Here is a 15,756-nt window from a genome sequence, read left to right as displayed (position 1 = left end):
GCTGTCTGTCTTTGTGGTATATATAGGAATGTTGTAAAAGGACTGATTTTGTATGGCACAGGGTACGAATTGTATGTTTACTACATTAACACTGTACACAGTGATATATTGCTGGGTTGGAGATCTGTTCCGTGCTCTAATATCTAAGTTCCTGTCCTCAATGGAAGAGCAGTGTAATTGAATAAGAGTCTTTCTGTATTTGACTATATGTAGGGCATGTTGCAGGGTTTAATTGTCGATACAATATGGTGAGCTGTACAAAATACAATCATAATGCTCTATTCATTCACAAGTCATCCATCTACAAACAGGTTTGAACAAAATGAGGGCAAGGTATGCACTGAAAGTTTTGAGACAGCAAGTGTTCAAAGACAAGTTGAAGTATACCACTCATGAGGTAATGATGCCCAAGCCACGTTTTGAAAGAAGCTCTGTAATCCTGGGCTTGAACAGGAAAGGGATCAAACTCATGACTGGACTGATGACCGGCCATGGTAACTTCAAAAAACACTTACACACAATGGGTATAATGGAAGAGGGCCCTAAATGTATGATCTGTGATGAGGGTGAAGAAACTGCATCACACCTAATCTTTGATTGCATGCCATTGGAGAGTAAAAGATACAGAATCTTCAGGACAACAAGACCTGATGAAATTGTGTCTAACAAAAAACTGGTAGAGGGACTCCTTGCGCTATTCAAGGGCACTGGTTGGCTTTACTAGATACCACACAATAAACCTAGTTTCGGTGTGGCCAGTGATGGGTTAGACCTAAGCTGTTTTAGCTCTCTTGTTAAAATCAGCTGGCCAGAGTGGCCGAGCGGTTCTAGGCACTACAGTCCGGAACCGCGCGACCGCTACGGTCGCAGGATCGAATTCTGCCTTGGGCATGGATGTGTGTGATGTCCTTAGGTTAGTTAGTAGTTCTAAGTTCTAGGGGACTGACGACCACAGATGTTAAGTCCCATAGTGCTCGGAGCCATTTGAACCATTTTTTTGTTAAAATCAAATCAATATCACTCATCTCTCTCAGGGATGCTGTCACTCATCCGCCACTGTGGCATGAGGACATCTCAAGATCTGTATCTGCAGGAAACCGAAAATTCTCTTCTTTAAGACAGTGCTTTGAATTCTGTTTGCATAATTGTTCTGATTTCATCCCTGTCTGTGCTTAAAGAGTGCTCTCTTTCCAAACAACGAGAATGCTTTTATAATTAATGCACCCTGTGCTACTCTGTGACAGTATCCACAGATATTGCATCATCAATGGTAAATACACATGCTGTCCAGAGGCGTCTCACATATGTAGCCGGTGTGAGCGCGCCTTGGAGTTCTGTGATGTCAGTATAGCACTGTAAGAACTTTATCTGTATACCCAGAAAAAGAAAACCAACTTTCACCTGGTCGCTGTAGGCAGCAGCGGCGTGAGAATGATGGATTGCACTGGCTTGGGTCCAGCAGTGGCCTCGATGGGCGCACGCTCTTGGAGCATCTGCACTCTGCAAATAGGTCTTCGCTCCAGTCCAGTCGCATCAGCAACAGTGCCTAGGTGATCACGTATTTCGAGAGGAAATGTCAGGTATGAAAGGGATGCCGCCACCTCTTGCTTAAGGGACCCGAACGGGCACCTGTGCATAGCTTGGCAGCTGACAGCCATGTCACTTTGCCAGGGCTGCCGGTAGCCTACTATGCGGTCCAGTGGACAGGGCAGTGCTTTCGCACATTGATTGCTTATCTGTTGCGTTATTTCATGAGCAGGTCTGTAGGCTGTGCTATGTGTTATTTGGACAGTTTACAAGTTGATATTTTGTCTGTACATCAGTATACTGCATTATTTAGGAGGAGTTTGCATGTCTGTGTGTTGCGTTCTGAAATTATTTCGTTAAATTAGGAGTTGTTTGCGTGCCTGTAGTGTGTTATTTCGGTAATTTAAGGGGAGCCGGAGGTGGTCAAATCCAAAAAATTACGATTTTTTTTTTTTTTTTTTTTTTTTTTTGTGCAACCTAAAATTAATTGTAACATTCCTCTTTAATGTAAACTTTGAATCATTGTTCTACTCGCCCTAGAAGTGGAGTTATTACCATTTTCCCCACACCTGCAGAGGAAATGGGCGGCCGCTGAATGCATCTAACACCCTCTCGTGACTTCCTGGCGAACTGCTTGGGATTTCTTCTAATAATTTCCGGGTATGCAGCCGGATCCCGTCGACATTCTGCCACGATATTTCGTCCCAGAGACGTCCGGCCATCATCAGGTGAGTAGTTGTGTACTCACCTGATGATGGCCGGACGTCTCTGGGCCGAAATATCGTGGCAGAATGTCGACGGGATCTGGCTGCATACCCGGAAATTATTAGAAGAAGAAATACGCCGCGAAAATTTCAGATGCTTGGGATTTTCTCAGCCTGTTACGCATACAGCGCCTTATGTTACGCATACAGCGAGTGTGCAAGGGTTGGCTACATTGTTTTCTGTGACAAATGAAGCGCTAAGAGCGCCGAACATCGTCTCTTTGCTGTTTACCGTTTCGAATTAGTTCAGTGTTGCGCCTGTTGTTGGTAGTATTACACTTCTTGTGTAAAGCGTTGTTCTGGTTACGATGCCACGTTTTAGTAGCCGTGTATATAAGAAGAGGAAGAACGTAGGGAAAAGAAAATTAACACTAATACCAAGTTGCGATACTACAATTACTGAAACAGTGCATTCTTCTGCTAAGCAACACATGGCCGGCCATAGCCCTGTGACATCTTCTAGCAAGAAGCTGACTGGTGAAAGTGACAGATTTCGTGAATATGTTAGTGACAATGATGATATTAACGAAGTACTGAATATTGGATTATTATCTTCTGTGCTGAAAGAAAGTGTTCTGTGCAAAATGTGTTCAAGTGTAGGAGTGGGACTAGAGATAACAAAGCACTTTGGTTTAGCTTGTGAGATGAAGATAATCTGTGCATGTTACAAGTATCAAGTGACTTTCTACAATTCACATGCCAGTCTCTTTGGTGAAAATGGACGATCTAGAGTGTTTGATGTGAATGTTCGACTTGTGTATGGTCTTCGATCCATTGGAAAAGGGTCTGCTGCTGGTAAACTGTTTTGTGGTATTATGAACTTGTCATCGCCTCCAAGCAAATTTGGGTACTACTGTGAACTGGTAGGATCCTCTGTTGAAGATGTGGCTTTGACAACCATGAAGGAAGCAGTGGAGGAATCTGTAGAAATGAATGGTGGTTCTAGGGATTTGGTAGTGGCATTAGATGGTTCCTGGCAAAAGAGGGGTCATAAATCCCTGAATGGGGTTGTAACTGCTACTTGTGGTGATAGTGCAAAAGTGATAGATGTTGCAATATTATCAAAACATTGTAGGTGCAAAAATAAAATCAAAGGAGAGCACAGTGGAACCTGTGAGGCAAATTTTAGTGGATCAAGTGGAGCAATGGAAGTGAATGAAGTGAAACAAATTTTTGAACGTTCAGTTCCCAGATAAAACGTTAGGTACAAATACTACCTTGGGGATGGTGACTCCAAAGGTTTCAAGACTATAGAGGAACTTAAACCATATGGAAATGAATTTGTAGTTGAAAAGTTGGAATGCATTGGGCATGTGCAAAAGCGTATGGGTGCACGGCTTCGAAGGCTCAAACAAACTGTGGGTTAAGTAAGCTCAGTGATGGAAAGACTATAGGAGGGAGAGGCAGGCTTACTGATGAGGTGATTGAATGTCTACAGAGATACTATGGGTATGCTATAAGGCAAAATACTAGTAATGTTAGTGACATGCGAAAAGCAGTGTGGGCATTGTTCCTTCATACTGCCTCTTCCAATGAATACCCTCAACACAACCTGTGCCCAAACGATTCCTGGTGCAAATATAATGCAGAAAAGGACTATGATCACAAACATGGTTTGCCAGCAGCTGTGATAAATGCAATAAAACCAATTTTTCATGACTTACACAACCAGAATTGTTACACAAATGTCTACACGGAAAGACGCAGAATCCTAATGAGAGCGTAAACAATTTGATTTGGAAAGTGATTCCTAAAAGGGTGTTTGTAAGCATAAAAACACTACACTTTGCCATTTATGATGCAATAGCAACCTACAACCAAGGGAACAGTGTGAAGTATGAATTTCTGAAGGCATTAGGATTTACAGCTGGGGTGAACACTGTACGAGCACTAAGAAATATTGACAGAGAAAGGATAAGAGGAGCAGAAAGAAGAGAAAGGCATATGAAGTATGATGGAACAACAGGCCAGAAAATAAGACAGAAGAGGAAGCTTTTGGAGGATGAAGAAGAAGACCCTGATAATCCATCCTATAGTGCAGGAATGTATTGAGAAACTTTGATAGCCATTTCCCGTAAATTAGAATTTTTCGAATATAAGGAACATTTTCTCAAAATCCACTCAAGCTAGAGAGATGAAATTTTTATACGGCACTCCTAGTGGTCAAACTTACATTGTAACGCAGTCATTTGGCAATATGTTCAGTGGTTTCATTTCAGTTTAATTATAAAGCAATTATTTGTAAAAAAAAATTTGGGTCATTAATAAAAAAAAATAATGGGAAGGGAACTAGAAAAGATACTCCAAAATCCCTCTGTCAGAACTGCAATACTAAACCACACTATATGTAAAAAAAATTCAAATTTTTCTGTTTGGTAGTTTATTCATAAATGTTCCTCAAACTTAGTGATTTTAACATGGGCAGCATAGGCACCTCCGGCTCCCCTTAAAAGTCTTACAGGTCTGTAGGCTGTGTAGAATGAACCCAAGCATGTCAGAGCATGTGTTTTGTGTCAGTGTGATAAATATACTATCTCTCAAAATCCTTCCCTAAATAAATTGTTGCAAAATAAATAAAGTAAACTCCTTCCTTACTCTCTCCAGAAGCCCAGCACACGCTGAGTCACTTTCCCCTCCAGACAGCCGTCTGGGGTTAGGTCACAGAACAGATGACAGCAACCTCTGGTGGCGATACTGTATACTGGGCCAATTGGACTCCAGACCTTGTGGTGAACACACTGTTTCTCGCCATTTCCCCCACGCCAGACCGCCATCTTGGATTATGTCACGGAATTGACGATAGCGCCCTCTGGTGGCAGTAGTGTGTACTAGGTCAGTTGGACCCTGGACCCCATGGTGACCACACTGTTTCCCGCCATTTCCCCCCACCATCTTGGATTACATCACAAGATGGATGACAGCACCCACTAGTGGCAGTAGTGTGTGCTAGGTTAGTTTAGATCTCTTGGTGGAAACACTGTCTGCCGCCATTTTCCCCCGCCACCTTGGATTACTACACGGAACAGATGACAGCGTACTGTGTACTGGGTCAGTTGGACTCCATATCCCATGGCGATCACACTGTTTCCTGCCATTTTCCCCCACCATCTCGTATTACGTCACGGAATGGATGACAGCGACCTCTGGTGGTGGTACTGTGTACTAGGTCAGTTGGCTTCAGATCCCTTGGCGACCACACTCGTTGGCCGTACTGCCTCTAATTGTTAAAATAAAATAGTGCATGGAAAATAAAGACTTATGTCGAGCACAAGCCGAGTTGTCTTCCCGCCATTTCCTAGGAAGAGGTGGTGGTTGGATGGCTTAGGTTAGTTGATATAGTCCAAGTGCTCTTGCAAAATAAATAAAGTACACTCCTTCCTCTCTCCAGCAGCCCAGTGCAGGTTGAGTCCTTTTCCTGCCAATCGGGAGGTTAGTGGAGGTAGTCCAATTGACCTATCTTCCTGCCTAAATTCGATCTTCCTGCCAAAAGCCATCATCTTGGATGACGTCATCAGATGACATCACTGCCACCATATTGGATGACGCCATCGCCGCCATCTCGGATAATGGTACTTTGTGCTGATGTCCCCCCCCCCAAGGGTGGGGGTCACGTCATTGGCGGCATTTTGGATAGCGGCACTTTTTGCTGATGGTTCCCGTGTCCCAATACTCTCCTTGTCGACTTCTCAGAATGCATCTTCATTTCCATTTCTCCAGACGTACTAATGCTAATCTTCCAATTACACATCTTAGACTGTCATACGCAGGTGCAACACTTATACTACTTTTCTTCCCAACGTACTGCTGCTGATTCTCATAGACAGGGGCTGCACTGCTGGCTGCAACTGTGCCGTCTTGGTGTGCTGAAACTGTCACTTCCAGTGTGGCCATATAGTTTTAACTGTGCTGGCCGCTGCTTGCTGCCACCACATCTGTTGTCCGTTGCTACCTCACCGCTCTGCATGTTGCATCGTGTCGTAGCATGAAGAATCCTGAAGTGATGATTAATAACGTAATCCCATGGACCACGCACACAACGTCAACTTTTATTCTCATTGCCCTTCCCATTCCTCAGTTACCAATACTACTTTCACTCTAATTGGAAAATTTTATTTTGTTGCACTAATTATTACGGTTCAACAAAAGTTCAAAAAATAGCTCAAACACAGTTCAGAGCCTACTTATCACAGTTCTTACGCACTTCTCTGGTCATTCACAGTTCACACATATCACTATTCTTACACAGTTTGCTGTTCAGGTACAGTTCACAGTTCTTGCTAATTAAATCTAGGCTCATAATTCCAATGCACTTCAATGATTATCCCCACCAGCCATGCACGGCAAGTTGAACTACAGAGAGAGAGAGAGAGAGAGAGAGTGTTTCTCCCTATATAAAAACATTGTACAGATTTCAGATATATTGCATTTTGACAAACATTTGATATGCAAACCATGAGTGACCTGGCAGAAGTCAATACGATAATCGAATTCTTGCCATACCTGTCCCAGCATGGCATCGTCGGCTGTGGCAGTCGCTTCTTGTATTCTCTCCCATAGCTCTGCTACATCGCCTGGTAGAGGCGATACAAACACCAGATCTGTAGTGTGTCCCCACAGGAAAAAAGTCACACTGAGTGAGATCTGTTGATCGAGGAGGCCATTTCATGAAACAGCAGTCCCGTTCTGTAGCTAAGCCGATCCATCAATGTGGCAGCTCCGTGTTCAGATATCCAGAAACATCACGATGAAAATGGGGTGGAGCCCCGTCCTGTTGAAAGATGAACGTAGAGTCCAATTGCATTCAAGGCATCAGCCATTGCTGCAACATGTCCAAGTAGGAATATCCAGTGGCAGTGCTCTCAGCAAAAAGGAATGGCCTGTACAGTTTTCAACTTGACAGGGCACAAAAAACATTTACCTTTCAATGCATTTGGTGGCTTTTTACCATACTTGTTTCTAAACATCCGTTGAATCGACGCCCTCCTGTGGGATCCTGCCTACAAATGACTAGGGAAGGACCCCACCACAACAGTGACTCGCAAGACCGTTGAGATGCTCAACAACTCAGGACTAGAGAAGAATATCATCAGGAAGCTGTACCCAAGGGCACTGTCCAAGATACATAATAGTTATAAATATGTAGGCCTCGGACTGTTTAATATGCTCCATAAAATTGTACAAACAGCATCTAAAAATAAAATTAAGACAACATTGGGTCAGTGACTCAAAGGTAAAGCATTTTACTCAGTTGATGAATATAAAGATTGTAATATAGCAGATTTGCTGTTTTAACATAGAGAAAGGTACCTCTGCCTGTAGTAGGACCTAAATTTGGAAAAACAGTGGCTAACATATAGGCATAATAGACCTATTTCGGGTGCTGTATATCTGTATCAATATCTTGGGATAATGACATAGCAAGGGCGTGCCCAGGATCTGAACTGGGGGAGGGGGGGGGGGCAGGTCATACTAGTCTCAGGAAACAAGGACTTGAGACAACATACAGAACTTCTTATTAAAGAAAACAGTAAATCAGTGAAAAACTGTTTTTAATAAACATTTTAAATACAAGAATGCACTTGTACAATCCGAGAAAACATGCAGCATTTCTTATTAAATAAAACAGTAAGCTAGTAAAAAAACTGCAGCTGCCCCCCCCCCCCCCCCCTGCCCCTTGCTGGGTACACATGTATATGATAATGACATAGTGTCATCAACATGAATACTCACTGCTTAATATAAATTTGTATAATGTTTTCTTTTTTATTGTTAACAATATATAAAATTCCAAATGTGTGCTATTGTACTACACTAACATTCATTTGATTTATATATACATTGTTATGAGAATATAACCATCTTTATACTCTAATTGAACTTATTGACGAAGCCCATTGTATAAGAAATTACTGAACGGCTAATAAAGATTCTTATTCTTATGGTATTGCTAAGGATTTATCACAGATGCTAAAACCCTTGGTGGATTATGGTCCACACCATGTGAAAACTCGGCTGAGTTTGTGAACGTACTACAGGGCACGAGGCTGAAAAATAAAGACCTCCTAGTCAGCTTCGATGTGACATCCTTATTCACATGAGTACCAATAGAAGACTCCCTGGCTTTACTCGAAGAACACTTTGAGCAGGATATCATCAAGCTCGTTCACCATGTGCTAACCACCACCTATTTCAAATGTGGTGGGGAGTTCTACAAAGAGATAGATGGTGTAGCTATGGGCTCCCCCCCCCCCCTCCCCCCCAAGCACCAGACATAGCTGACCTATACATGGAGCACTTCGAAAAGCTAGGACTGGACACTGCTAAACACAAGCCAAAAGCCTTCTACAGGTACATTGACGACACTTTTGTGGTTTGGCCACATGGCAGGGACAAACTGCTAGAGTTCCATCAACACCTCAATGGTATACATGGAAATATCAAATTAATCATAGAGATAGAAGAGAACAGAAGCTTACCCTTTCTGGATATCCTGATCACAAGAAACATGGATGGCACTTTGGGACACACGGTGTACAGAAAGAAAACACACACAGACTTCTATCTTAATGTCAACAGCTGCCACCACCCTGCGCAAGGCATTCTGTACTCAACACCTTGGTGCACAGGGCCAGGTCCATCTGCAATAAGGCAAGGTTGCCAGGAGAATTGCAACATCTCAAGGACACCTTAAACATAAATGGATACAGTGAGACACAAATAAGGAGAGCTCTGAAGACTGACCACAAGAAGAGAGAAGAGAGACCGAATGAAGATGAAGCAATGGGCTGTGCGTTCTTGCCACACGCGGGTCCTCTGACGTCCAAGATCACGAGAATTCTCAAGAAACATAAAGTGAAGACCGTTTTCCACATAGCGGGAAAATGCGGAACCTTCTTGGTTCAACCAAGGATCCACTAGGTCTGATGGCACCTGGTGTGTACAAGATCAGATTTGAATGTGAGATGCAATATATAGGACAGACGCAGTGTTGTATCTCACAGCAGCGCAATGAACACATCAGGCATGTATACTTGGGTCAGACCAACAAATCTGCTGTAGCAGAACATAGTATGGACGAGAAGCACACCTTCAATTTTGAGGACATAGAGAAAATATGCAGCACAAACAGATTTTGGGACTCAGTAATCAAAGAGTCAATAGCAATACGGTTACACGGCAACCTAATCAGTCGCAACAGTGGCTATCATCTCAGCACAGCCTGGGAGCCTGCAATCAGGAAAATCAGAGAAGAATGTTCCATTCCACCAAGGGCCACGGACGGAGCAGACAGAGACAGACGCCAGGACTCTAATTTATCTGATTTTGTCGTTGTGGTCATGTGGGAGGCAGTATTGTGTTGCCCAATTTCTATTCAAATGTATGCTGTGTTACAAAACATCTCTCTTGCTGCAACTGCAACTGGAATTCATTGAACAGCTCCATAATTCTCTTGTGCTTACTAAACGATCCTGTGATAAATCATGCCACTTTTCATTTGATCTTCTGATAATCCTTTATGGTGAATGACCCAGACTGATGAACGATACTCAAGAATTGGTTGAAAAAATGTTTTGCAAGTCACTTAATTACAGATAGATAAACAGAATGAATGTATAGTCAGCATGCCAATAGGAGTATTGTGAAGATTAATGAAGCAATTATTAAAACTGTTAATGAATGTCCACACTTAGGATGGATGGACAAAAAAAGGATGGTCACAAAAACTAAACAGTGGAGTAAAAATTACTTTAAATGCATTTAGGAAACTGAATGTCAATTTAAAAATAAATCTTAAATTTGCTTAAAATGGAATGTCAGCCAGTGCGTACTGCCATTATTAGCATATGGAAGTGAAACATGAATATTTAATGCACAAACTGTGCAAAAATTGAGGATTGCCTATTGAGCAGTGAGCTCAGAGTTACTTTAAACACTGTTGGATGTGTTTCTGATTCAGTCCAGTATTGTAGTCTTTCTGCCTTTCTTAGCAATATGACACTACTGGAAATTCTCCAGACCAATAAACATGTGACTCACAGTGGCCACTTGTTTTAATTGACCAAATACAGTGAATCATAATGCGTAGGCTTTCACGGCCAGCATCTTGATTAGTTAAAACTTCCGGGCTGAGAGGCTGTGGTCGATCTGTAAAACTTCTTCTTGCTGACGTTTCGTTACCAACTCTGGGCAACATCTCCCGAGGTAAGTCAATGACTTGCTGCCACACTGTGGAGGTCCTGTTTATATAGAACACATAGAGGGCACCATCATATGTCACATGGTGCTGATTGTAAGTCTTATCTCCAACTAGAATCATTATTCTCAATTGATGGTAATCGCTTCTCACATCGTTGGTGCAAAGTCGACCACCATATCTAATCTAACTTTAAGCCTTCCTCTTTTCTATTAAAATTATTGCGAGATTCACAAACACCACAATAATTTTGATAAAAAAGCGGACTACTTAAAGTTAGATAAGATATGGCAGTCAACATTGCACTAATGATGTGACAATCGATTACCTTCAATTGGGAATAATGACATTAGTGAGAGGTAGACTTACAGTCGGCCCCACATGACATATGGTTGTGCCCTCTATGTGCTCCACATAATCAGGACCTCCACAACGTCGCAGCCAGTCATTGACTCACCTCGGAAGATGTTGCCCACTGTTGGCAACGAAACGTCAGGAAGAAGTAGTTTTACAGATCTTGCTTATTATCACAAATTCATTCCATCCACGGCGGCGGTAGCTCATCCTCTGCATCAGCTGTTACGCAAAAACGTTCCTTTCTGTTGGTCCGACGAGTGTGAGCAGGCTTTTGTCCGCCTGAAGGCTCATTTGCAGTCGGCGCCTTGTCTTGCCACATTCCATCCGGGTCAGCACTTGGTTCTGGCGACTGACGCGTCCCAGTATGGCCTAGGGGCTGTTCTCGCCCATCGGTATGGGGATGGGTCAGAACGACCCATCGCCTATGCTTCCAAGACCCTCAACGATGCGCAACGGCGATATTCTCAAATCGAAAATGAGGCGCTCGCTATCATTTATGCTCTAAAAAAGTTCAGCGTTTTTTTGTATGGTTCTAAGTTTCACCTCATCACCGACCACAAGCCGCTGGTCTCTCTGTTCAGCCCATCGGCGTCGCTTCTGGATAAGGCAGCTCACCACCTGCAACGTTGGGCCTTATACTTGTCTCGTTTTCACTATGAGATTCACTATCGCCCCACGGCCCAGTACGCCAACGCTGACGCGTTGTCGCGTTTGCCAATGGGCCCCAACCCGGTTTTTGATCGAGATGAACTACTCTGTTTCCACATTGATGAGGCAGAATGTCGTGCGGTCGAGGGTTTTCCACTTACAGGTTCGCAGGTCGTGTCAGCTTCTGCGCAGGACCCGGTCCTGCGTCAGGTGATCGGTTTTATTCAACAGGGTTGGCCGGACAGGACCAAGGGCCGGGTATCGGATCCCCTTCGCAAGTACCATGCCTTGCACCTTTGTCTGTCTGTTCGTGATGGTGTTGTTCTTCTGGCCATGGATGGCGCATCTCCACAGGTCGTGGTGCCAGCCTCTCTTCACAAAGATGTTCTCAAACTGTTGCATGAAGGCCATTGGGGGATTTCTCGGATTAAGTCCCTGGCCCGCAGGCATGTTTATTGGCCCCGTATTGATTCGGACATCGCCCACGTGGTCGCTGCGTGTGGTCAGTGTGCTCAACAACTGGCTGCACCCCGTACAATGCCCTCTCCGTGGCCTGACCCGGCGCAGCCATGGGAACGGGTGCACGCTGACTTTGCCGGCCCCTTCCTCGGCACTTATTGGCTGCTGTTGATTGACGCCTTTTCGAAGTTTCCGTTTGTTGTTCGATGTCCGTCGCCCACCACTGTGGCGACGACGCTGGCTTTGTCCAAAATCTTTGCGCTAGAAGGTCTTCCATCCACGATTGTCACGGACAATGGCCCTCAGTTCTCTTCGCAGGCCTTCCGTGATTTTTGTACTGGACATGGGATTCATCATGTTACAGCACTGCCCTTCCATCCGCAATCAAATGGGGAGGTCGAGCGCCTTGTCCGCACTTTCAAAAGCCAGATGAAAAAATTCCTTAGTGATTTTTCCACAGATGACACTCTGTTGCATTTTCTGAGTTGTTATTGCTTCACGCCTCTGGGTGATCGCAGCCCTGCTGAACTCTTGCATGGCCGCCAACCGCACACTCTACTGCACCTGCTTCACCCTGTCAGGCCTTGTACCGTGTCCCCTCATGTGGAAAAATACTCGGTGGGTGCTGACGTGTGGGCATGAGGGTATGGATCTCGCCCTAAATGGATTCCAGGGGTGGTCAAGGCTCTTCGCGGCCGCTGGCTTTGTGAAATACGTACGGACGACGGCATGGTTGTTCGCCATTACGACCAGATGCGCCCACGAGTGGTGGCCACGCCAGTGCCACCGCCCCTTCCTTCGCCTCCACCAGCCCGAGAAGCCAGTCCTGTCACTGCTGCCGATCTCCCGTGCGTGTTGCTGCAGCCGACGTTACTACCGCTTCCGAGTCCGCCGGAACCGGCCCCAGTCGTGACGCCGCCTTCTCTGGGACCCATCTCGCTGGAGCACACCCCCAGGTCCACGACACCTATGGATGCTGCTCCGGGGTTTTCACCCATCATCTCGTCCAGGAGGCACGTTCCACGCACGGGCGTCCGTCCTGGACATTTTCGACCGTACTCTCGTGTTTCTCCACGGGATCTTCTCGGCTCCTCCCAAGAGGCCATGGATGTCTCCACGCAGTCCGTGTCTCCCAGGAAGTGAGTGTTTTTTTTCAAGGGGGGAAAAGTGTTGTGACAGTGCCACGACATTTAAGAGTGCCGCCACGTCAGTACGCGCAAATGGTGATAGAGGCGCTCTGCAACTTGGCTGAGCGCGGGAGCGCCACTTAGCTACGAACGGCGCCGGCCGCATGTCACGGCACGGCAGTCGAATGACCGATACGGAATTGGTAGCATGTAACCAGCTATTGTTTCTACGTTTGTATATCCACGCAATTTATTAGTGATTAAAGGTTATAACACTATATATGTTCAATATCCCATTATTCCTATCTGGTATGTGTTTTTCACACTTGATCAATATTCTAGGATGGGTTGCATAAGTAATTTGTAAACAATGTTTTTCGTAGAATGACTGTATTTCCCTAGCATGGTATTCTGCACAATAAATTAAAGTCTGCCACTTTACCTACAACTGAGTCTATGTGACCACTCCATTTCATATCCCTGCAGATAGTTACATCCAGGTATTTGTGTGACTGACCAACTCCAGTTGTGATTCATTGATACTGCAGTCATAGGATACTGTATGTTTTTTGTTTTGTGCAGTGCACAATTTTAAATATTTCAACTTTTTAAAACAGATCACCAGTCTTCGTAATACTTTGAATGTTTGTATTACACTTACTATACAGACAAACTGAACATCCCTGATGAAGTAAAAAAATACCAAGTAACACTAAGCAGAAAGTTGAGCAATGAAGAGACCACAGTAGGAGTATATGAAAGGTGGAACAGGTTTGAAAAAGCCATTAAGGATGCTGCAGAGGAAATAATAGGCATAAGGAGGAACAGAAGAACCCAGGAGTGGTTTGATGAAGATTGCAGGTCAGCAATAGAGGAAAAGAACAGGGCAAGAACAAAAATGCTACAGAGAGAAACCAGAAATAATGTGGAACAATATAGAGAATTAAGGAGAAGGCTAACAGACTGTGCAAGAGAAAGAAAAGAGAGTGGAATAAGAAGAAATTTCAATAACTAGAAGAACTAAAGGAACAGAGTGAAATAAGAAAGTTCTATCATGCCATAGGCAAAATGAAGAATAGATTCCAACCAAAAACAATGGCCTATTCCAGTAAAGATGGGAAAATGATAAGGGAGGAAGAACAGATAGTGGGAAGATGGGCAGAATATTTCAAAGATACACTAAGCACCAGCCTAGAAAATGAAGAGACATCTGCACAGGAGGGAAGAGTGGAGCTGGAAGTAGACAATGAAACCAATGAGGCAAGAAAACCAACACTACAAGAGGTCTCCCAGGCTGTGCACAAGTCAAAAAACAATCGAGCCCCTGGGGAAGACAGCATAATTGCTGAATTAATAAAAACTGGTGGTGAGGCTCTAATAAAGGAACTGCACACATTAATATCAGATATATGGGAAACAGAAACTATGCCAGATAATTGGAAAATTGGAATAATAGTCCCCATTTATAAGAAAGGGGACAGAATAGCATGTGAAAACTATAGAGGTGTAACACTCCTAAGTACAGCTTATAAGATCTTCACAAGTATATTAAACGAAAGGATATGGAAGTGTGCAGAAGGCATACTAGGGGAATATCAGTGTGGCTTTTGAACGGGCAGAGGAACAACTGATCAAATATTTGTGATAAGGCAAATGATGGAAAAGTTCTATGAATATGATATAGATCTGCATTTCTTATTCATCGATTTCAAACAAGCCTTTGACAGCATAAATCGGCAAGAACTATACAGAGTACTGAAAGAAGTTGGTATATGTGCTAAATTAATAAGACTAATCAGAATGACAATGACAGAGACAAGAGCAAAAGTAAAGGTCCTTAGCAGAACAAGTGAAAGCTTTGACTTTAATAAAGGTGTGAAGCAAGGGGATAGTCTCTTCACTGTCCTATTCAACATTGCCCTGCATAGTGCAGTAAATAAAATCAACAAAAAAGGCACCATATTTATGAAAACTAGCCAGATATGTGCATACGCTGATGACATTGCTATAGTAGGAAGAAATACCAATACACTCCTAGAAACATACCGGGCAATGGAAACAGAAGCCTTAAAAATTGGCCTCATAGTAAATGTAAACAAAACAAAATATATGGTAATGTCACAATCTGAGGCCAGAAGAACCCCTAAAAACCTAAACATCAATGAGAAATGCTTCAATGGAGTGTCCTCTTTTAACTACTTGGGAGCCCTAATAACAAATGATAACAGTATTGGAAAGGCTATAAGGGAAAGAATACAAGCAGGAAACAGAGCTTACTTTGCAAATATGCAGCTTTTCAAAAGTAGCCTTGTTACAAGAAAAACTAAATTGCTAATATATAATTCCCTAGTCCGCCCAGTTATCACATACGGCTCAGAGGTATGGACGTTGACAGAACACGATAAAAATGCTCTAAGAAGCATTGAGCGGAAAATACTACGCAAAATCTATGGGCCAATAAGGGAGGAAGAAGGCTGGAGAATACGCTACAATGCTGAATTACAGGAGTTAATACAAGGCAGGAACATAGTAAAATTTGTTAAATCACAGCGAATACGATGGCTAGGACACTTGGAGAGAATAGCAGAGGATAGAATTCCAAAGAAAATGATGAAAGGTATGATCCATTCAGTTAGGCGAAAAGGGAGACCTAGAAGAAGATGGATCAATGAAGTAATAA

The sequence above is a fragment of the Schistocerca americana genome, chromosome 1 (assembly GCF_021461395.2).
Source record: "Schistocerca americana isolate TAMUIC-IGC-003095 chromosome 1, iqSchAmer2.1, whole genome shotgun sequence".
Taxonomy (NCBI): domain Eukaryota; kingdom Metazoa; phylum Arthropoda; class Insecta; order Orthoptera; family Acrididae; genus Schistocerca; species Schistocerca americana.
This window is presented reverse-complemented; position numbering follows the sequence as displayed.